Source organism: Arachis hypogaea, chromosome 13 (assembly GCF_003086295.3).
Source record: "Arachis hypogaea cultivar Tifrunner chromosome 13, arahy.Tifrunner.gnm2.J5K5, whole genome shotgun sequence".
Classification (NCBI taxonomy): domain Eukaryota; kingdom Viridiplantae; phylum Streptophyta; class Magnoliopsida; order Fabales; family Fabaceae; genus Arachis; species Arachis hypogaea.
The window spans coordinates 72,968,974-72,992,078 of NC_092048.1; the positions used below are offsets into that span (position 1 = coordinate 72,968,974).

Here is a 23,105-nt window from a genome sequence, read left to right on the forward strand (position 1 = left end):
CAAAAATCCGAACCCCCTCTCTCTCTGAGTTCAGATTTTCTTCCCTTCTTTTCTTCTACTAACACAAGGATCCCTATACTGTGGTATAAAGGATCCATATTATTATTACTATTTTTTCTGTGCCATCTTCTTTGTCATATGAGCAGGAGCAAGGACAAGAACATTCTTGTTAAAGCAGATCCAGAACCTGAAAGGACTCTGAAGAAAAAATTAAGAGAAGCTAAAATACAACAATCCAGAGATAACCTTTCAGAAATTTTCAAACAGGAAAAGGAGATGGCAGCCGAAAATAATAATAATATAAGGAAGATGCTTGGTGACTTCACTGCACCTAATTCCAATTTACATGGAAGAAGCATCTCCATTCCTGCCATTGGAGCAAACAATTTTGAGCTGAAACCTCAATTAGTTTCTCTGATGCAGCAGAACTGCAAGTTTCATGGACTTCCATCTGAAGATCCTTTTCAGTTCTTAACTGAATTCTTGTAGATATGTGATACTGTTAAGACTAATGGAGTAGATCCTGAAGTCTACAGGCTCATGCTTTTCCCTTTTGCTGTAAGAGACAGAGCTAGATTATGGTTGGATTCTCAACCTAAAGACAGCCTGAACTCTTGGGATAAGCTGGTCACGACTTTCTTAGCCAAGTACTTTCCTCCTCAAAAGCTGAGCAAGCTTAGAGCTGATGTTCAAACCTTCAGACAGAAAGAAGGTGAATCCCTCTATGAAGCTTGGGAAAGATACAAACAGTTGACCAAAAAGTGTCCTTCTGACATGCTCTCAGAATGGACCATCCTGGATATATTCTATGATGGTTTATCTGAGCTATCAAAGATGTCACTGGACACTTCTGCAGGTGGATCCATTCACCTAAAGAAAACGCCTGCAGAAGCTCAAGAACTCATTGACATGGTTGCTAATAACCAGTTCATGTACACTTCTGAAAGGAATCCTGTGAGTAATGGGACGCCTATGAAAAAGGGTGTTCTTGAAGTTGATACTCTGAATGCCATATTGGCTCAGAATAAAATATTGACTCAGCAAGTCAATATGATCTCTCAGAGTCTGCATGGAATGCAAGCTGCATCCAACAGTACTCAAGAGGCATCTTCTGAAGAAGAAGCCTATGATCCTGAGGTGAACTACTTAGGTGAACCTTATGGAAACACCTATAACTCAACATGGAGAAATCATCCAAATTTCTCATGGAAGGATCAAAAGCCCCATCAAGGCTTTAATAATGGTGGAAGAAACAGGTTTAGCAATAGCAAACCTTTTCCATCATCAACTCAGCAACAGACAGAGAACTCTGAACAAAATGCTTCTAATTTAGCAAATCTAGTCTCTGATCTATCTAAGGCCACTGTAAGTTTCATGAATGAAACAAGGTCTTCCATTAGAAATCTGGAAGCACAAGTGGGCCAGCTGAGTAAAAGGATCACTGAAATCCCTCCTAGTACTCTCCCAAGCAATACAGAAGAGAACCCAAAAGGAGAGTGCAAGGCCATTGACATAAGCGCCATGGCCGAACCTGTGAGGAGATGAGAGGACGTGAATCCCAAGGAGGAAGACCTCCTGGGACGTCCAGTGATCAATAAGGAGCTTCCCTCTGAGGAACCAAAGGAATCTGAGACTCATCTAGAGACCATAGAGATTCCATTAACCCTCCTTATGCCCTTCATGAGCTCTGATGAGTATTCCTCTTCTGAAGAAAATGAGGATATCACTGAAGAGCAAACTGCCAAGTTTCTTGGTGCAATCATGAAGCTGAATGCCAAATTGTTTGGCATTGATGCTTGGGAAGTTGAACCTCCCTTGTTCATCAATGAACTAAGTGATCTGGATCAACTGACATTGCCTCAGAAGAGACAGGATCCTGGAAAGTTCATATTACCTTGTACCATAGGCACCATGATCTTTAAAGCTCTGTGTGACCTTGGTTCAGGTATAAACCTCATGCCCCTCTCTGTAATAGAGAAACTGGGAATCTATGGGGTGCAAGCTGCTAAAATCTCATTAGAGATGGCAGACAGCTCAAGAAAACAGGCATATGGACAAGTAGAGGACGTTTTAGTAAAGGTTGAGGGCCTTTACATCCCTGCTGATTTCATAGTCCTGGATACTGGAAAGGAAGAGGATGAATCCATCATCCTAGGAAGACCTTTCCTGGCCACAGCAAGAGCTGTGATTGATGTTGACAGAGGTGAAATAGTCATTCAATGGAATGAGAACTCCCTTGTGTTTAAAACTCAAGGATCTCCCTCTGCAACCATGGAGAGGAAGCAGAAAAAGCTTCTCTCCAAGCAGAGTCAACCAGAGCCCCCACAGTCAAACTCTAAGTTTGGTGTTGGGAGGCCACAACCAAACTCTAAGTTTGGTGTTGAACTCCCTTATCCAAACTCTAAGTTTGGTGTTGGAAAGTCTCAACAAAGCTCTGCACATCTGTGAGACTCCATGAGAGCCCACTGTCAAGCTATTGACATTAAAGAAGCGCTTGTTGGGAGGCAACCCAATGTTTATCTAATTCTTATTTTTATTGTTTTTCATGTTTTCTTAGGTTCATGATCATGTGGAGTCACAAAATAAATATAAAAATTGAAAACGGAATCAAAAACAGCAGAAGAAAAATCACACCCTGGAGGAGCATCTGCCTGGCGTTCAAACGCCAGAACAGAGCATGGTTCTGGCGCTGAACGCCCAGAATGGGCAACATCCTGGCGCTGAACGCCCAGAACAAGCATGGTTCTGGCGTTCAACGCCAGAAATGGTAGCAAATGGGCGTTGAACGCCCAAAATGGGCACCAACCTGGCGCTGAACACCCAGAGTTGTGTGCAAGGGCATTTTACATGCCTAAATTGGTGCAGGGATGTAAATGCCTTGACACCTCAGGATCTGTGGACCCCACAGGATCATCTCAGGATCTGTGGACCCCACAGGATTCCCACCTACCTCATCATCTCTCTTTCCATTCATGATCATCCCTTCTTTTTTTCATTTACCACTCACATCCATACACCCACTACCTTCAAAAATTCAACATCTCTCTCCCACCCAATCCCACCCATATGGCCGAATACACACTCCCATCCATCTCCTCCATATCTTCTTCTTATTCTTCTATTCTTTCTTCTTTTGCTCGAGGGCGAGCAACATTCTAAGTTTGGTGTGGTAAAAGCATAGCTTTTTTGTTTTTTCCATAACCATTGATGGCACCTAAGGCCAGAGAAACCTCTAGAAAGAGGAAAGGGAAGACAAAAGCTTCCATCAAGGGTCTATAGCTCAGTGGTAGAACATTTGACTGCAAATCAAGAGATCCCTGAGATACCTCAAGGGATACATTTTCTTCCACACAATTATTGGAAGCAACTAAGGGTGGAACATCAAGAGCACTCCATCATCCTTCATGAAATCAGAGAAGATCTAAAAGCACTGAAGGAGGAGCAACAAAGGCAAGGAAGAGACATAGAAGAGCTCAAGGACATCATTGATTCCTCAAGAAGGAAATGCCACCATCACTAAGGTGGATTCATTCCTTGTTCTTAATTCTTCTGCTTTTCGTTTTCTATGTTATGTGCTTATCTATGTTTGTGTCTTCATTACATGATCATTAGTAGTTAGTAACTTTGTCTTAAAGTTATAAATGTCCTATGAATCCATCATCTCTCTTAAATGAAAAATGTTTTAATTCAAAAGAACAAGAAGTACATGAGTTTAGAATTTATCCTTGAACTTAGATTAATTATATTGATGTGGTGACAATGCTTCTTGTTTTCTGAATGTATGCTTGAACAGTGCATATGTCTTTTGAAGTTGTTGTTTAAGAATGTTAAATATGTTGGCTCTTGAAAGAATGATGACTAGGAGACATGTTATTTGATAATCTGAAAAATCATAAAAATGATTCTTGAAGCAAGAAAAAGCAGCAAAGAACAAAGCTTGCAGAAAAAAAAATAGGCGAAAAAAAAAATAGAAAGAAAAAGAAAAAGCAAGCAGAAAAAGCCAAAGCTCTTAAAACCAAGAGGCAAGAGCAAAAAGCCAATAACCCTTAAAACCAAAAGGCAAGGGCAATTAAAAAGGATCCCAAGGCTTTGAGCATCAGTGGATAGGAGGGCCTAACGGAATAAAATCCTGGTCTAAGCGGCTAAACCAAGCTGTCCCTAACCATGTGCTTGTGGCGTGTAGGTGTCAAGTGAAAACTTGAGACTGAGCGGTTAAAGTCAAGGTCCAAAGCAAAAAAAAAAAAAAAGAGTGTGCTTAAGAACCCTGGACACCTCTAATTGGGGACTTTAGCAAAGCTGAGTCACAATCTGAAAAGGTTCACCCAATTATGCGTCTGTGGCATTTATGTATCCGGTGGTAATACTGGAAAACAAAATGCTTAGGGCCACGGCCAAGACTCATAAATAAGTTGTGTTCAAGAATCATCATACTGAACTAAGAGAGTCAATAACACTATTCGAAATCTGAAGTTCCTATAGATGCCAATCATTCTGAACCTCAATGGATAAAGTGAGATGCCAAAACTATTCAAGAGGCAAAAAGCTATAAGTCCCGCTCATATGATTGAAGCTCTGTTTCATTGATAGTTTAGAATTTATAGTATATTCTATTCTTTTTATCCTATTTTGATTTTCAGTTGCTTGGGGACAAGCAACAATTTAAGTTTGGTGTTGTGATGAGCGGATAATTTATACGCTTTTTGACATTATTTTTAGTATGTTTTTAGTAGGATCTAGTTACTTTTAGGGATGTTTTTAATAGATTTTGTGTTAAATTCACATTTCTGGACTTTACTATGAGTTTGTGTGTTTTTCTGTGATTTCAGGTATTTTCTAGCTGAAATTGAGGGACTTGAGCAGAAATCAGATTCAGAGGTTGAAAAAGGACTGCTGATGCTGTTGGATTCTGAACTCCCTGCACTCAAAGTGGATTTCCTGGAGCTACAGAACTCGAAATGGCGCGCTTCCAATTGCGTTGGAAAGTAGACATCCAGGGCTTTCCAGCAATATATAATAGTCCATACTTTGGCCAAGAATTGACGACGTAAACTGGCGTTCAACGCCAGCTTTCTACCCAAATCTGGCGTCCAGCGCCAGAAAAGGATCCAAAACCAGAGTTGAACGCCCAAACTGGCACAAAAACTGGCGTTCAACTCCACAATTGGCCTCTGCACGTGCAACACTTAAGCTCAGTCCAAACACACACCAAGTGGGCCCCGGAAGTGGATTTATACATCAAATACTTACTCATGTAAACCCTAGTAGCTAGTTTATTATAAATAGGACCTCTTACTATTGTATTAGGCATCTTTGGATTACCTTATGATCCTTTCATCACGTTTTAGGGGGCTGGCCATCTCGGCCATGCCTGGACCTTCACTTATGTATTTTTAACGGTAGAGTTTCTACACTCCATAGATTAAGGTGTGGAGCTCTGCTGTTCCTCAAAGATTAATGCAAGTACTACTGTTTTCTATTCAATTCATCTTATTTCGCTTCTAAGATATCCATTCGCACCCAAGAACGTGATGAAGGTGATGATTATGTGTGACGCTCATCACCATCTCCCCTATGAACACGTGCCTGACAAACACTTCCGTTCTACATGAAATAAGCTAGAATGAATATCTCTTAGATCTCCTAACCGGAATCTTCGTGGTGTAAGCTAGAATGATGGCGGCATTCAAGAGAATCCGGAAGGTCTAAACCTTGTCTGTGGTATTCTGAGTAGGATTCAATGATTGAATGACTGTGACGAGCTTCAAACTCGCGAGTGCTGGGCGTTAGTGACAGACGCAAAAGGAGGGTGAATCCTATTCCAGCATGATCGGGAACCGACAGATGAATAGCCGTGCCGTGACAGGGTGCGTGAGCATATTATTCACTAAAAGGAGGGGATGTAGCCACTGACAACGGTGATGCCCTTGCATAAAGCCAGCCATGGAAAGGAGTAAGACTGATTGGATGAAGATAGCAGGAAAGCAGAGATTCAGAGGAACGAATGCATCTCCATACGCTTATCTGAAATTCTCACCAATGATTTACATAAGTACCTCTATCCCTATTCTATTATTTATAATTCGAAAACCACATAACTGTTTTATATCCGCCTAACTGAGATTTACAAGGTGACCATAGCTTGCTTCATACCAACAATCTCCGTGGGATTCGACCCTTACTCACGTAAGGTATTACTTGGATGACCCAGTGCACTTGCTGGTTAGTTGTATCGAAGTTGTGACAGACTGTAAAACTAGATCAGAGTATCTGGTCTAAGAAGCCATTACCAGAGATCACAATTTCGTGCACCACCTACCCTTCTTAAGGCCAGAACAACTACCCTCATGGTAATAATCATAATCAAGGGTGGAGGGATAATGCACAAGGGGCAATCAAAATCAAAGATGGAATAACTCTTCTTTTCACTACAACAACAATCACCAATCCTCATCCCAATACCACCATAATAACAACAACCACCAAGCCAACCAAAATCATCACAACCAAAACCAAAATAACTACACCAAATATCAAGCACCACATCAAAGACAACACTCCAACCAAGCCTCTTCATCTTCCACCAATCAAGTTGATGAACTTAGAGCTACTATGGAGAAACAAGATGAGAACAACAAGGCTCAATTTAGTGCCATGAGTGCTCAATTGGCTAATCTCACCGACATGATTTCAAAGTTGTCCATGTCCTCCTCAAACAACAACACCAACCAACCTTCAAGCTCTTCTAATCTTCCATTCCAACCCCTTTCAAAACCAAAGGGCGGTTTCAACGTAATCACTCTACAGTCGGGAACTACATTGGAGGAGATACCTCCTAGGGTCATGGAAGACATTCATGAGGAAGAAGTGGTTGTTGAAGCTCCACATGAAGAGGAGGAGGTAGACAAAAGGCATGGGGAAGAAGAAGCAAGCCTCAAGGAACCCAAGAGGAAAGCCATAGTGGACAAATCCATTCCTATCCCATTCCCTTCAATAGTGAAGAAAGCAAAGAAGACTCCGGAGTTTAACTTAAATATGCTCCAAGTGTTTAAGAAGGTTGAGGTAACCATACCACTTCTTGATGCTATTCAACAAATTTCGAAGTATGCAAAATTTTTGAAGGACTTGTATACACACAAGGATAGGATAGGAGAGTTGGAGACATTATCCTTGGGTAGTTCAATTTCTTCCTTAATGAAGCCTATTCCAGAAAAGTGTGGTGACCCTGGACTCTGTTTGGTGTCTTGTCGTATTAGTGGGCATACTTTTCATGATTGTATGTGTGATCTAGGGGCTTGCGTAAGCATCATGCTACTTTCTATCTTTATGCGGTTGAACTTGGCTCTATTAAAGAAGTCGGCGGCGAAATTTGCCTTAGCCGATAAAAATGTGATCATTGTGATGGGAATAGCAGAAGATGTACTCGTGGAAATCAAGGATTTGGTATTTCTAGTTGACTTTTACATCCTTGAAATGCCCCCAATAGAGAATAGAAGCGCCTCCTCCGTTCTACTTGGTAGACCCTTCCTTAAGACCTCTAAATTCAAGCTAGATGCCTTCACTGGCACATATTCTTTCGAGGTCGGAGACAAGACTATCAAGTTCAATTCCGAAGAAGCCATGAAACACCCTCCCGAAGAGCATTCCATTCTCTGATGTGATGTAATCGATGAGGTGGTAGTGGAGGTGCGAAGAGAAGACCACAACAAGTTGTGCTACCCTATTGTTGAAGAGACGGATGACCAAGAGTGTGAACAAGAGAAAGTTGTTGAGAATAAACTCCATGAGCTTGACGAAAAAGAACCTCAACTTGAGGCAAAGAGTGAACTGAAGCCTCTTCCATCTCATTTGAAGTATGCTTTCTTAGAGGACAACCAAAGGTTTCCGGTTATTATTGCTAGTGAGCTTTCTAGTGAAGAAGAAGGAAAGCTCCTAGATGTTCTGAGAAAGTACAAGAAGGCAATTGGTTGGAGCCTAGCCGATATTGTGGGGATTGATCCCCGCAAGTGCATGCATTGTATCTTTCTCCAAGAGGGAGCTTGGCCAGTTAGGCAACCGCAAAGAAGGCTCAACCCCACCATCCTTGACATGGTGAAGAAGGAGGTCACTAGGCTACTTGATGCATGTATCATATATCCGATTTCTGACAGTGAATAGATGAATCCGGTCCAGGTTGTTCCTAAGAAATCGGGCATCACTGCGTTTAAAAAGGATGATGGTGAAGTGGTCACCAAGAGAGTGCAAAATGCTTGGCGGGTGTGCATCGATTATAGAAGGTTGAACGCCGCTACAAGGAAGGACCACTACCCGTTGCCCTTTATTGATCAGATGTTGGACCGATTTGTGGGTAAATCTCATTATTGCTTTCTTGATGGCTTTACTGGTTACTTCTAGATTCACATTGCTCCTGAGGATCAGGAAAAGACCACATTCACTTGTACCTTTGGCACCTTTGCTTACAAAAGGATGTCATTTGGGCTATGCAATGCACCTACTACTTTTTAGCGGTGTATGGCGAGTGTCTTTTTCGATCTGATGAAAAATTGTCTGGAAGTCTTTATGGATGACTTCAGTGTTTATGGAACTTCATTTGATAGTTGCTTAGAGAACTTGGCCAAAGTCTTAGCTAGATGTGTTGACATTAATCTTGTCTTAAATTTTGAAAAATGTCACTTCATGGTAAGACAAGGTATAGTGTTAGGACATGTAGTATCTAATGAAGGCATTTCTGTAGACCCGGCCAAGGTCGATGTTATCACCAATTTACCTCACCCCTCACCTGTGAGGGAAGTCCGATCCTTTTTGGGGCATGCAGGAATTTACAGGCGCTTTATCAAGGATTTCAGCAAGATTGCTTTGCCATTGTCGCGCCTCCTCCAAAAAGATGTGTACTTTGAGTGTGACAGTGCATGTGTGAGTACGTTGGAGGAGTTAAGGAGAGTTCTTACCACGGCACCGATTGTGCGAGGCCCCAACTGGACGCAGCCATTCGAGATAATGTGCGACGCGTCAAACCACACTCTCAATTGCATTGGAAAGTAGACATCCTAGGCTTTCCAGCAATATATAATAGTTCACACTTTGCCCGAGATTTGATTGCCCAAACTGGCATTCAAAGTCTGCCTAAAAATTCTGGCGTAAAACGCCCAAACTGGCACCAGAGCTGGCGTTTAACTCCAGGAACAGCCTAAGCACAAAAAAGCTTCAATGCTCAGCCCAAGCACACACCAAGTGGGCCCCGGAAGTGGATTTCTGCATTATCTGCACTTAGTTACTTATTTTCTGTAAACCCTAGGTTACTAGTTTAGTATAAAAACTACTTTTAGAGATTTATTTTACATCTCTGGACGTTTAGTCCTCAGACTTTTATGCTATCATAGAACATTGTACACGTTTGGGGGCTGGCCTCATGGCCATGCCTAGACCTTTCATTTATGTATTTTCTACGGGGAGTTTCTACACCACATAGATTAAGGTGTGGAGTTCTGCTGTTCTTCATGAATTAATGCAAGTACTATTGTTTTTCCTTCAATTCACGCCTACTTCTTCTCCAAGATATACTCTTGTTCTTAATTCAGTTAAGTCAAAATGAAGGGGTGACCCGTGACAATCATCCAATCTTCATTACTCGCTTAGCCAAGATCCGCGTGCCTGACAACCACAAAGCGGTCTACATGATGTTCAACGTAGTCATTGGACGACAGTAGGAGTATATTCTCTTGGGTCCCTAATCACGATTCACATCGTCTCTCCTGACAACAGAGCATCTGAATCTGAGATTAGAACCTTCGTGATATAGGCTAGAACCATTGGCAGCATTCCTGAGATCCGAAAAGTCTAAACCTTGTCTGTGGTATTCCGAGTAGGATCTGGGAAGGGATGACTGTGACAAGCTTCAAACTTGCAAATGTTGGGCACAGTGACAGTGTGCAAAAGGATAATGGTCCTATTCCGACACTAGCGGGAACCGACAGATGATTAGCCGTGCGGTGACAGCGCATATGGATTTGTTTTCATCCGAGAGGATCATACAGCTTGCCATGGAAGGAGGTAACGCATGATTGGAAGAAGGCAGTAGGAAAGCAGAAGTTCAGAAGCAACAAAGCATCTCCAGATGCTTATCTGAAATTCCCACCAATGAATTACATAAGTATTTCTATCTTATTTTATATTTTATTTATATTTTAATTATCAAAACCTCGTAACCATTTGAATCTGCCTGACTGAGATTTACAAGGATGACCATAGCTTGCTTCAAGCCGACAATCTCTGTGGGATCGACCCTTACTCACGTAAGGTATTACTTGGACAACCCAGTGCACTTACTGGTTAGTTGCATCGGAGTTGTGAAAAGTATGAATCACAATTTTGCGCACCAAGGACCCTTCAAGGTGAAGGAGGTAAAAGCCCTATGGAGTGGTGGAATTGTTTGACCCTAGAAGCGAGGCAACTTTCAAGGTGAATGGACATAGAGTGAAGAAGTACCATGGCTACAAGTCTCCAAAGGAGCTAGAGGTGTTCCTGCTTGTGGATTCACCTAGAGGAGGAGAAGCTTAAGCGACTGACCGTCCAACTTAAGGACGTTAAAGAAAAGTACTAGGTGGGAGACAACCTACCGTGGTAAAATCTTCCTTGTGTATACCTTCTTGCTTCTAGCTTTTGATTCTTGTGAATTTTGTGATTCTTAGTGTTGTTGATTTCTTAGGAATGCTAGCTTTGTGGATTTTGTTGAATTGTTAGGATATTCATATAGATTTCATTACTCTTGGTATGGGTGAATTTTTGAAGTTAGAGAAAATGCTTTATTTTGAATAGTGCATGAATTTGTGAGTCTTTTGTTAACTATCTAGCTTGAATACCTACCAAGAATGTGTTAGAATAGCTCTCTCTATGTTGTAGATAAAAAAAAGGGGGATGCAAACGTAAGCGTGCAGGACGCGCGCGCGTCCCTTGCATTTTTGCAAGTCTGGGCATCTGACCCGAGAGTTGCGCGCCCAATGTGCAATCAATGTGCGAAACGCGCAAAGGCATCTTCCCGCGTACGTGCGAAGCTCGCCCGTGCATCCCTTGCCCTCAACCTTATCCACGCGTATGCGCACACCACGCGTACACATCTGTTGGTCTGCCTGCCATTCTTGGTACATTCGACCCGAGAGTTGCGCGAGCATTGTGCAAGCACTGCGCCCAACGCGCAACTCCTCGTCACGCGTGCATGCACTTGACGCTCACGCATCATTTTGCCATCGCCCATTCCACGCGTGCCGTACATGACGCGTACGCATGGGTCGCCCAGCACGCATTCCCTCAGTACTTGACACCCGAGACTTGCGCAAGCATTACGCGTAACGCGTAGTCATTCCACGCTTGCGCATGCTGTGACGCTTCCGCATTCCTCGCTTGTTTCCCCACCGCTCGCGCGTCTCTTCTCTTTCCTTCATTCCACGCGCACGCGTGGTGTGCGCGCACGTGTCGATCTTGCGACGCAGATAATGACTAGTGCGCCCTGCGTCAAACTTTCTTTCTTCCCTTTCTTTCTCTTCTACTTTCTTCTTCTCCTTCCCTCTTCACCATTTCTCTCGCCCACCACCACCGGCCACTTCACCCACCGGTGACGACCACTTTCGGCGGTCCCATTTTCTCTCTCCTCTTCTCTCTCTCTCTTCCCTCTTTCCCTTTCTCTTACTTGCACTTCATCTTCTCTACTCCTCCCAAGGTCATATTCTTCTCCATTCTCTTTGTTTTTACTTTATGTCTTTCTTTATTAATTGCATGTCTTTATTTTCTCTTACTTTTCTTAGTTGCATTTTGTTAAATTCTCTCTTGTTTATTTGCTTCCATCTTTTACTTTGCTATTTTCTATGGATGTTGAATTTTGCTATTACCTCTTGCTTTGATGGGTTGATTTGTTATCTTGTAAACTCGTTGTGATTATGTGATGTTATTTTGATGTTGGGTATTCAATTTGAGGTATTGCACCTTTGCATTTACTCATTATGCTTATGGTTTGGATATTGCACGCCAAGTGTTTGTCGAATTGCACCTATCACATTTTTAGTCAATTTTACACTATGCTTTCAATTTGGTGCTCTTCTATCAATACGCTTGCCTTCTCATTGCACTTCATTCTTACCACTCATATATGCATACCCATGACTTGCTTCATTAGGTCATATTGCGAGAATTGTATTCTAATCCTCTCTAACTCCACTTTATTCCCTTTTTACATGCCTTATTATCTTGGAGCTAGATTGGATATTTGAATTCTTCACGCTTCTATCTTTCTTGCATATGTCATTTGGGGTTAGTAGCGATGGTTGAGTTTATTCCTCTCATGCCTCATTTGCATGCCTCTTTCACTCTTGCATCCCATGCTAATGCATTGCTCCATTTTCACTGATTGTCTTGCTTGCATGTTACAGCTGTCATGTTTGCATGATACCTTTTCTTTTGCGACACTCTTTCTTACTAGCATGTTGTAATTCAAGTGTGGTCTCTTTGAAATTAATATCTTCTTTTTCCTTACCTTTTTCAGATGGCCATCAAGAAGGACAAGGATAAAGCACAGAAGAAGCCACCTTCCAAAAGGGCACCTCAAAAGCCACCGCCAAAGCGCACCACGCACCCACGGCTAAACCTCTCCCCAACAAGGCGCGTAGCATCATTAAGATTGATGACTAAGAGAAGGACAACCCAGCGAGAGATTCCACTAGGTTTCCCAACCGCTATTGTGAGCTAATGTTCCCCATCGTGATTGCACGGAATTACCATTCTGAACCCCTTCTTAACCCTCCGGGTCATGTAGTTCAGTTTATCATACCTCGCATTAAGCGACGGGGATGGGGATTTCTCATGAGGAAACCACAAGAAGCTAATCTCTCGTGGGTGGTAGAGTTCTACACTAATTACTTCTCACCTTCTCTTCAAACTATCTTCATGTGCCGAAAGCAAGTTCCAGTTTTCGAGAAAGCTATTCAAGAGGTTCTCCGAGTCCCACCCGTACCGAATGAGGTTGATGGTTACCAAGAGGCCCTCCGTCAGCGTGATACCTTCGGAGTTATTTTTTATTGGGATGCTATACACTGGGTCATTGCCGAACCGGATACATTTTGGACCTGAGGACGCCTCAGGCCCCGACCCAAGGGCATTCTTGCGCATTTTCTGACTGTAGAGACTCGAGCATGGAGCCAAATCTTATCTCATTACGTGTTTCCAAGCACTCACGAGACTTTGATCACCGCGGACCTAGCTATACTAGTTTGGTGTATACTCACAAAGCGGCCGGTCAACATTGCTCCCCTCATCCACCAAGCCATGGGTCATGTTCATGCCAAGGGTAACCTACCCTTCTCGGCCTTGGTGACGGAGCTAGTTACTACTGCTAGTGTTCCCCGGGAAACTAAGGATCGAAAAGTGATGATTCCGGTAGAGGGTGATGTGGTCCCAACTGAAAAATATCTCAAGCCCCCCGTGGAACACAAACCCCTTGAGATAGCTGCCCCCTTGGTTATGCCTACCACTTCTTCTACATCACAAGGATCTTCCCACCAAAAGCTTGAGGACCTCCACAAGAAGATAGATAGATATGAACGGCGGAACCAACGCCGGTATGCTTACATAAAGAAGCTCTTGAGTTGCTTGACTCCTTCTGTGGAAGAACCGGAGATCTCCACATCCACCTCGTACTTAAGTGAAGAAAGCACTCGCGAACGGGATAGTGCAAGTTCCAAACCCAACCACCACTTGCGCCTTGCTAGTAGCACAGAGGACCGTGCTAATTCTGAAAGTGTGGGGAGGTCGTTCAAACGATCTCCATGGGTAATAATCTCGTCTTTTCAACATCCATGGAATTTATTTCTCTTTTGTTTTGTTAATTAGGACACCTTGCATGTTTAGTTAATTTGTCTTGTTTGTTAGGATTACTTGGTTAGGGTGACGAATTCTTTTCCAAGAAACTGTTCTTTCAGGGTACCCTACTAATTTTGAAAAAAAAATCTTTTGCGATCAACTTGCTTGAAGAATGTAATTTGGAACATAGTGTTTGAGCTAAGAACACAAGCATGTGAGCTTTGAGTCTTATTGAGTGGTTATATCTTCTAGCCACTATTTTCCATTCTTGTGTGTAATATTCTCTCTCTATGATTGTAATCCTTGCTTTGTCTGATTCTATATATCCATTACTTTGTGTATGAATATATTTACATGATTAAGGCCATCATTTCAATATTCACCTTTTCCAAACAGCCTTAACCCTTTTATCTACCATTGCTAACCAATTTTGAGCCCATCATAAACCCTTTTTGTTCTTAAATGGAGCACATCAACACCCCTAAGTGAAAAACAATGAATGTCCCTGGATCTGGATCCTTGATTAGCTTAGGTGAGTAAGGGTGTGTATCATTCAAATGGGAGGGTGTACTTGGGAACTTGGGTAGATGTAAGGGTGTGTCTTTATAGTTGTAATTAAAAATTCTGGAGATTGGGAACATACTCATGTATTGAATGATTGAACCATATGCATTGACACTTTTGTACATGAAACCCCAAAAAGGGGACAAACAAAGAAAAAAAAATTTGTGTATATATATGAGAATGAAAGAAAAAGAATGTAAGAAAAAGAAATAGAAAAATAGAAGAAACAAAAATATGGAAAAAAGAAAGCAATAAAAAGGGGACAAAAATGCCCCAAGGTAAGGTAAAAATAACAATGCATTGGGATGTGAATTAAAAAGAATGCATGAGTATGTGAAAAAGTTAAACCCACGGGTAGCTAGGTATTGCAGTAGAATTATATAGGTTGTTTTATGTGTTTAGTGAGATCTTAGGTTAATCAGGATTCAAATTTTAAGCTCACTTGACTATATACATCCCTACCTTCACCCTAGCCCCGTTACAACCTATGAATAAGACCTCATGATACTTGTATGCATGCATTGAGTAACTGTTGATTGTTAGATGAAAGACAAATCTTGGAAAGCATGATTAGGAAAGGATTAAGTGGCGAACCCTATACACTTAAGCGAATAGAGCGGATACACTTCCGGTGAGGGTTCGATGCTCAACTCCTTGTTCCTGGATTTCACAAGCGTTCGTCTAGCAAGTTACATGCACTTCATATTGATGCTCAAATTGGTAGAATTTATGGACTACATGTCATTTTCACCCTATATGCTCATATGTGTTCTTGGAGGACAGATTTACCCTTGACCAAGTAGGTAGATGCCTTTACATTAGTCATTTAGTTGCATGCATTCATTTAGGTGATTTGCGCTTCATGAACCCTTTCTCACCATGGTCTTTGGTCTTTTTATTTTTAGCATGAGGACATGCTTGGTTTAAGTGTGGGGAGGTTTGATAAACCCCAATTTTGTGGTTTATATTGTGTAGAATTTGAGGGGTTTTGTCAATATTTTCCGCACCTATTCATAAGAATTGCATGGTTTTGTGTTCTCTTCCTAATATTGCTTCATGATGGAAAACATGCTTCTTTTGCCTTAAAATTGCCATATTTTGATCCTCATTTATTATCATTCGATACCGTGATGTATTTGTTAAGTGATTTCAGAGTTTACAAGGCAAGAATGGCCTAGAAGAGAGAAAGAAAGCGTTGATAAACCACTATTTTATAGTTTATATTGTGTTTAATTGTGTGGTTTTGTCATGATCCTTACCCACTTATTCATCAATTTAGCATGCATTTAGATTTCCTTCCTAAATTTAGTACATGTTTGAAAATTGCTTCCTAGAGACTTTAATTATTTAATTTTAATTCTCCTTTATTCCATTCGATGCCGTGATCTGTGTGTCAAGTGTTTCAGGCTTTATAGGGCATGAATGAGATGGAGATTGGAGAGGAAGCTAGCAAAAATGGAAGGAACACAAGAATTTGAAGAGATAACCAGCGAGAAGTGACGCGGTCGCATGGCTCACGCGACCGCGCGAAGGAGCGCAATTCACAGTGACGCGGCCGCATGGCTTGCGCGGCCGCGCGGATTGGAAAGCGCAAGCGACGCGGTAGCGTGGACGATGCGAACGCGTGGAGAGGAAAAAGCGCAAGCGACGCGTCCGCATGGACGACGCGATCGTGTGACATGTGCGATCTGCATAATCTGCAGAATTCGCTGGGGGCGATTTTTGGACCTTATTTCGGCCTAGTTTTCGGCCCGGAACAGCAGACTAGAGTCAGAGAATATGCAGAAACAATACACACATTCATTCAATAGTTTTAGATCTAGTTTTTCACTCTCTTAGGTTTTTTTCTCTCTAGTTTTTAGAATTTTAATTTTCAATTGGTCTTAGCATTGGAACATTGAGAAGAGTTATTTCCTCATCAAGACTTCATCATTCTAGTTTGTTCGCTTAACTTGGTTTTATTCTTCCATGTTCTTTGTTATGTTCAATTTTGTCATTCAGATACTTTTATGATTAATTAATGCAAGGATTATTTCTTTTTAATTCAATTTCAATTCCAATAATCATGTCTTCTTTTAATTCCCTTTTATGTGTTATGGATTTATTATTTACAATGCGTGAGTAGTTTCATTACTTGATGGGGAATTGATTGAAAAGGAACTCTTGAGTTGGAAGGATTGAAAGAAAATTTGTAATTGGGTTAATTGTTGAATTGCTATCCTGTCACCAACGCTAATCCCTTTGAACTAAGTGGGTTGTAACTCATGAACGGATCTAGTAATCCAACTTGTTTGACTTTCCCTTACCTAGTAAAGGATAACTAAACAGAGTAACCGTTAATTATAAATCAATCTTAAAAATCAATCCATCAATGATAGAGATTCTAACTAATCAATTCCCAGTCAAGGCTTTTATTCATATCATTTAATTTTCCTCAGTTTACATTCCAATTTACTTACCTCAACTTCTTCGAACCTCTGATTAATAAGATAGCACCCTTCTCTGCAACTCGTTGGGAGACGACCTGGGACTTAAAACTCCCAGTAATTTTGATTTAAACTCTTTGTGACACATTTCTAAATTGATAGGCAGATTTTCGGTGAATTAAGAACTATACTTGCAACGTATCAATTTTAATAATTTTTTAATTCATCAGCTTCTGCTTCCCATCAATTTTTGGCGCCGTTTCCAGGGAGTTGCAATAGAGTGCTAATTTTATTAATTAGAATTTATTTATTTGCATTTTATTTAATTTTGCTACTATGAGCTGCATGTTTCTTCCGTCAAATGACGCGTTCACTTCCTGATCCACGCTTGCTAATATTCGATCCTGAAATTGAAAGGACTATTTCACGAATAAGGCGAGAACAGCGTAGGTTAGCCCGCTCTGAGGGCGGATCTGAAAGTGAATCTGAGGAAGAAACCAGCCCCCGTTCTACTGATTCGGTTGTTTTACGTGCAGAAAACATGGCAGCTAGAAGAGTTACCATTCAGGAGGAAGGAGCTCCTGATTTTGCAATGCAACCGTTTTAAGCGCATCATTCAGCGGTAGCTACAGATTTTGAAATAAAGACCGCACTGTTAAATTTGATGCCCAAGTTTCATGGCCTACCTGCTCAAGAGCCTATCAAGCACTTGAGAGATTTCCAGGCAGCCTGTTCTACTGTCAGGCGTGATGGCACTGATGAAACTTCAATTCTGCTGAAAGCTTTTCCGTTCTCTCTTGAGGGAAAAGCAAGAGAGTGGTACTACACTCAACCTATAGCAAATGTATCCAACTGGGATACACTCAGAAAGGAGTTTCTGGAGAAATTCTTTCCATCTGAAGTTACTGATAAACTGAGGAAGGATATCTCTACAATTGTTCAGGATGACAATGAGACTCTCTTTGAATACTGGGAGCACTTCAATAATCTTCTGGAAGCATGCCCCCACCACATGATTGACAAGATCATGCTACTCAGCTATATCACACAAGGTATGAGGCCCCAAGATAAGACCACATTGGAGAGTGCCAGCAATGGGTCTATGAAGAAGTACAAGACCACTGATGAAGCTTGGCAATTGATCAGTGATTTAGCTGAATCTACTCGGAACCACAGATAGAAGCAAGGCCGTTCAAAAGCCGTTGCAGAAGTATCTTCTGGCAGAGAGACTGCTGCTCTAACTCAAAGCATCTGTGAGATGACCAACCTGCTGAAGCAAATGCAGTTGAATCAACAAGCTCAGCAAACTCAACCGCAGCAAAACCAACAACTAGTCCCACAAAGAATTTGCGGAATTTGTGCTGATTACAGCCATTACACTGATGAGTGCCCGCAGCTCCAACAAGAAGACAACATGGTGGCATCCACTCACAACTTCTATGACCGCCCCAACCAATGGTACAATTAAAGTGGAAATAATAACCATGGATGGCAGGACAATTCAAACCAGAATTGGAGGGACAACAATAACAGGGGAGGCAGAAATAATCAGGGAAATCAGAGGTAGAATAATAACAACAATAGGCAGCAAAATCAACCTTACCGAGCACTGATGAGCGGATAATTTATACGCTTTTTGGCATTGTTTTTAGTATGTTTTTAGTAGAATCTAGTTACTTTTAGGGATGTTTTTAATAGATTTTATGTTAAATTCACATTTCTGGACTTTACTATGAGTTTGTGTATTTTTCTATGATTTCAGGTATTTTCTGGCTGAAATTGAGGGACCTGAGCAAAAATCAGATTCAGAGGTTGAAGAAGGACTACTGATGCTGTTGGATTCTGACCTCCATGCACTCAAAGTAAATTTTCTGGAGCTACAGAACTCAAAATGGCGCGCTTTCAATTGTGTTGGAAAGTAGACAGCCAGGGCTTTCCAGCAATATATAATAGTCCATACTTTGGCCAAGAATAGACGATGTAAACTGGCGTTCAACGCCAGCTTTCTACCCAAATCTGGCGTCCAGCGCCAGAAATGGATCAAAAACCAGAGTTGAACGCCAGAAATGGATCCAAACCTGGCGTTCAACTCCACAAATGGCCTCTGCACGTGGAAAGTTAAAGCTCAGCCCAAGTACACACCAAGTGGGCCCCGGAAGTGGATTTATGCATCAATTACTTATTTTTGTAAACCCTAGTGACTAGTTTATTATAAATAGGACCTTTCACTATTGTATTAGACATCTTTGATCAGTTGTATGCTATCTTAGATCACGTTTGAGGGCTGGCCTCTCGGCCATGCCTGGACTTTCACTTATGTATTTTTAACGGTAGAATTTCTACACTCCATAGATTAAGGTGTGGAGCTCTGCTGTTCCTCAAAGATTAATGCAAAGTACTACTGTTTTCTATTCAATTCATCTTGTTTCGCTTCTAAGATATTCATTCGTACTTCAATCTGAATGTGATGAACGTGACAATCATCATCATTCCCTATGAACGCGTGCCTGACAACCACTTCCGTTCTACCTTAGACTGAATGAGTATCTCTTAGATCTCCTAACCAGAATCTTCGTGGTGTAAGCTAGAATGATGGCGGCATTCAAGAGAATCCGGAAGGTCTAAACCTTGTCTGTGGTATTCCGAGTAGGATTCAATGAATGAATGACTGTGACGAGCTCCAAACTCGCGATTGCGGGGCGTTAGTGACAGACGCAAAAGGATAGTAAATCCTATTCCAGCATGATCGAGAACCGACAGATGAATAGCCGTGCCGTGACAGGGTGCGTTGACCATTTTCACTGAGAGGATAAGATGAAGCCATTGACAAGGGTGATGCCTCCAGACGATTAGCCGTGCCGTGACAGGGCATTGGATCATTTTCCCGAGAGATGACCGAAAGTAGCCATTGACAATGGTGATGTATCACATAAAGCCAGCCATGGAAAGGAGTAAGACTGACTGGATGAAGACAGCAGGAAAGCAGAGGTTCAGAGGAACGAAAGCATCTCCATTCGCTTATCTAAAATTCTCACCAATGAATTACATAAGTATTTCTATCCATATTTTATTATATTATTTTCGAAAACTCCATAACCATTTGATATCCGCCTGACTGAGATTTACAAGGTGACCATAGCTTGCTTCATACCGACAATCTCCGTGGGATTCGACCCTTACTCACGTAAGGTATTACTTGGACGACCCAGTGCACTTGCTGGTTAGTTGTGCGAAGTTGTGAACCATGGTATTGGCATCATGTTTTTGGCGCCATTACCAGGGAAAGAAAGAGCGATGAATTTTACATAATCAAAGTGTAATCACAATTTCTGCGCACCAAGTTTTTGGCGCCGTTACCGGGGATTGTTCGAGTTTGGACAACTGACGGTTCATCTTGTTGCTCAGATTAGGTAAATTTTCTTTTTGTTTTCTTTTCAAAAAATTTTCAAAAATCTTTCAAAATTTTCTCCTTTGTTTTCGAAAAAAAAAATATTTAAAATAAAAATGTTTTCAAAAATAAATTATTCTATGGCTTCAAAACCTTCAAGAATGAATTCTAGAGTTTCATGGTAACTTGTTGAATCCTATCTGGCTGAAAAGCCATACCCAAAATCCTTTGGGATTGGTCTTCAACTAATCACCTCAATGGATGTAAATCCATTCTAAAGCTTGAATGGCTATTAAGCCATGTCTGACCCTTTGATTGGAGCTTTGGACTGAAGAGCACAAGATTCCTGGAATTCATATTAAAGATTTTGAAATCCTTATTTTTGTTTTTTCAAATAATTTTCAAAAAAAAAATTTAGAAAATCATAAAAATCAAAAATATTTTGTGTTTCTTGTTTGAGTCTTGAGTCATGTTATAAGTTTGGTGTCAATTGCATGTGCATCTTGCATTTTTCGAAAATTCTCATGCATTCATAGTGTTCTTCATGATCTTCAAGTTGTTCTTGGTAAGTCTTCTTGTTTGATCTTTGCATTTGCATGTTTTGTGTCTTTTCTTGTTTTTCATATGCATTCTTGAATTCTTAGTTTCTAAGCATTAAAGAATTCTAAGTTTGGTGTCTTGCATGTTTTCCTTGCATTAAAAATTTTTCAAAAATATGTTCTTGGTGTTCATCTTGACATTCAAAGTGTTCTTGGTGTTCATCTTGACATTCATAGCATTCTTGCATGCATTCATTGTTTTAATCTAAAAATTTCATGCATTGCATCATTTTTCTTGTTTTTCTCTCTCATCATTAAAAAATTCAAAAATAAAAAAAATATCTTTCCCTTTTTCTCTCATCAAATTCGAAAATTTGGATTGACTTTTTCAAAAATTTTTAAAATCAAGTTGTTTCTTATGAGTCAAATCTAATCTTCAATTTGAAAATCTTATCTTTTTCAAAATCTTTTTCAAAAATAAAATCTTTTTCAAATTTCTTAGTTATTTTCGAAAATTCTAAAAATATTTTTCAAAAATTTTTTTCTTATTTTTATATCAAATTTTCAAAAATAACATAATCAATTAATGTTTTGATTCAAAAATTTCAAGTTTGTTACTTACTTGTTAAGAAAGGTTCAAACTTTGAGTTCTAGAATCATATCTTGTGATTTCCTGTGAATCAAGTCATTAATTGTAATTTTTAAAATCAAATCTTTTTCAAAACTAATTTCAATCATATCTTTTCAAAAAAATATCTTCTTATCTTATCTTTTTCAAAAAGTTGATTTTCAAAATATCTTTTCTAACTTCCTATCTTCTTATCTTCTCAAAATTGATTTTCAAAATTTGTTTCAACTAACTAACTAACTTTTTGTTTGTTTCTTATCTTTTTCAAAACTACCTAACTAACTCTCTCTCTCTCTAATTTTTGAAAATATATCCCCCCTTTTTCAAAATTTCTTTTTTTTATTAATTATTTTAATCTTTGATTTAAAAATTTTTGAAAATTACTAACCTTTTTCAAAAATTATTTTCAAAAATCACTAACTCTTTTTCAAAAATTATTTTCGAAATTTTCCCTCTCTCATCTCCTTCTATTTGTTTATTCATCTACTAACATCTCTCCCTCACTCAAAAAAAAAAGAGGATCTCTATTATTATTATTTTTCTGTGCCCTCTTCTTTGTCATATGAGCAGGAGCAAGGACAAGAATATTCTTGTTGAAGCAGATCCAGAACCTGAAAGGACTCTGAAGAGGAAACTAAGAGAAGTTGAATTACAACATACCAGCAAGCACCTGTCAGAAATTATCAAACAGGAAAAGAAGATGGCAGCTGAAAATAATAATAATGCGAGGAGAATGCTTGGTGACTTTACTGCACCTAATTCCAATTTACATGGAAGAAGCATCTCCATTCCTGCCATTGGAGCAAACAATTTTGAGCTGAAACCTCAATTAGTTTCTCTGATGCAGCAGAACTGCAAGTTTCATGGACTTCCATCTGAAGATCCTTTTCAGTTCTTAACTAAATTTTTGCAGATCTGTGATACTGTTAAGACTAATGGAGTAGATCCTGAAGTCTACAGGCTCATGCTTTTCCCATTTGCTATAAGAGACAGAGCTAGAATATGGTTGGACTCTCAACCTAAAGATAGCCTGAACTCTTGGGATAAGCTGGTCACGGCTTTCTTAGCCAAGTTCTTTCCTCCTCAAAAGCTGAGCAAGCTTAGAGTGGATGTTCAAACCTTCAAACAAAAAGATGGTGAATCCCTCTATGAAGCTTGGAAAAGATACAAACAGTTGACCAAAAAGTGTCCTTCTGACATGCTTTCAGAATGGACCATCCTAGATATATTCTATGATGGTTTATCTGAATTAGCTAAGATATCATTGGATACTTCTGTAGGTGGATCCATTCACCTAAAGAAAACGCCTGCAGAAGCTCAAGAACTCATTGACATGGTTGCTAATAACCAGTTTATGTACACTTCTGAAAGGAATCCTGTGAGTAATGGGACGCCTATGAAGAAGGGAGTTCTTGAAGTTGATACTCTGAATGCCATATTGGCTCAGAACAAAATATTGACTCAGCAAGTCAATATGATTTCTCAGAGTCTGAATGGAATGCAAGTCGCATCCAACAGTACTCAAGAAGCTTCTTATGCAGAAGAAGCTTATGATCCTGAGAACCCTGCAATAGCAGAGGTGAATTACTTAGGTGAACCTTATGGAAACACCTATAATCCATCATGGAGAAATCATCCAAATTTCTCATGGAAGGATCAAAAGCCTCAACAAGGCTTTAATAATGGTGGAAGAAACAGGTTTAGCAATAGCAAGCCTT

The 23,105-nt window shown here is 40.3% G+C and overlaps 2 non-coding genes across 2 annotated transcripts; both read right to left on the bottom strand.

The window, feature by feature from the left end:
• Nucleotides 1–672: 672 nt before the first annotated feature.
• On the bottom strand, nucleotides 673–776 carry LOC112739139 (small nucleolar RNA R71). The gene has a single exon (XR_003170078.1). It is a non-coding gene; the product is annotated as a small nucleolar RNA R71 (small nucleolar RNA).
• A 21,707-nt stretch (nucleotides 777–22,483) lies between these two features.
• Nucleotides 22,484–22,591, bottom strand: LOC112739332 (small nucleolar RNA R71). Its single transcript, XR_003170267.1, has one exon. It is a non-coding gene; the product is annotated as a small nucleolar RNA R71 (small nucleolar RNA).
• Nucleotides 22,592–23,105: the final 514 nt, after the last annotated feature.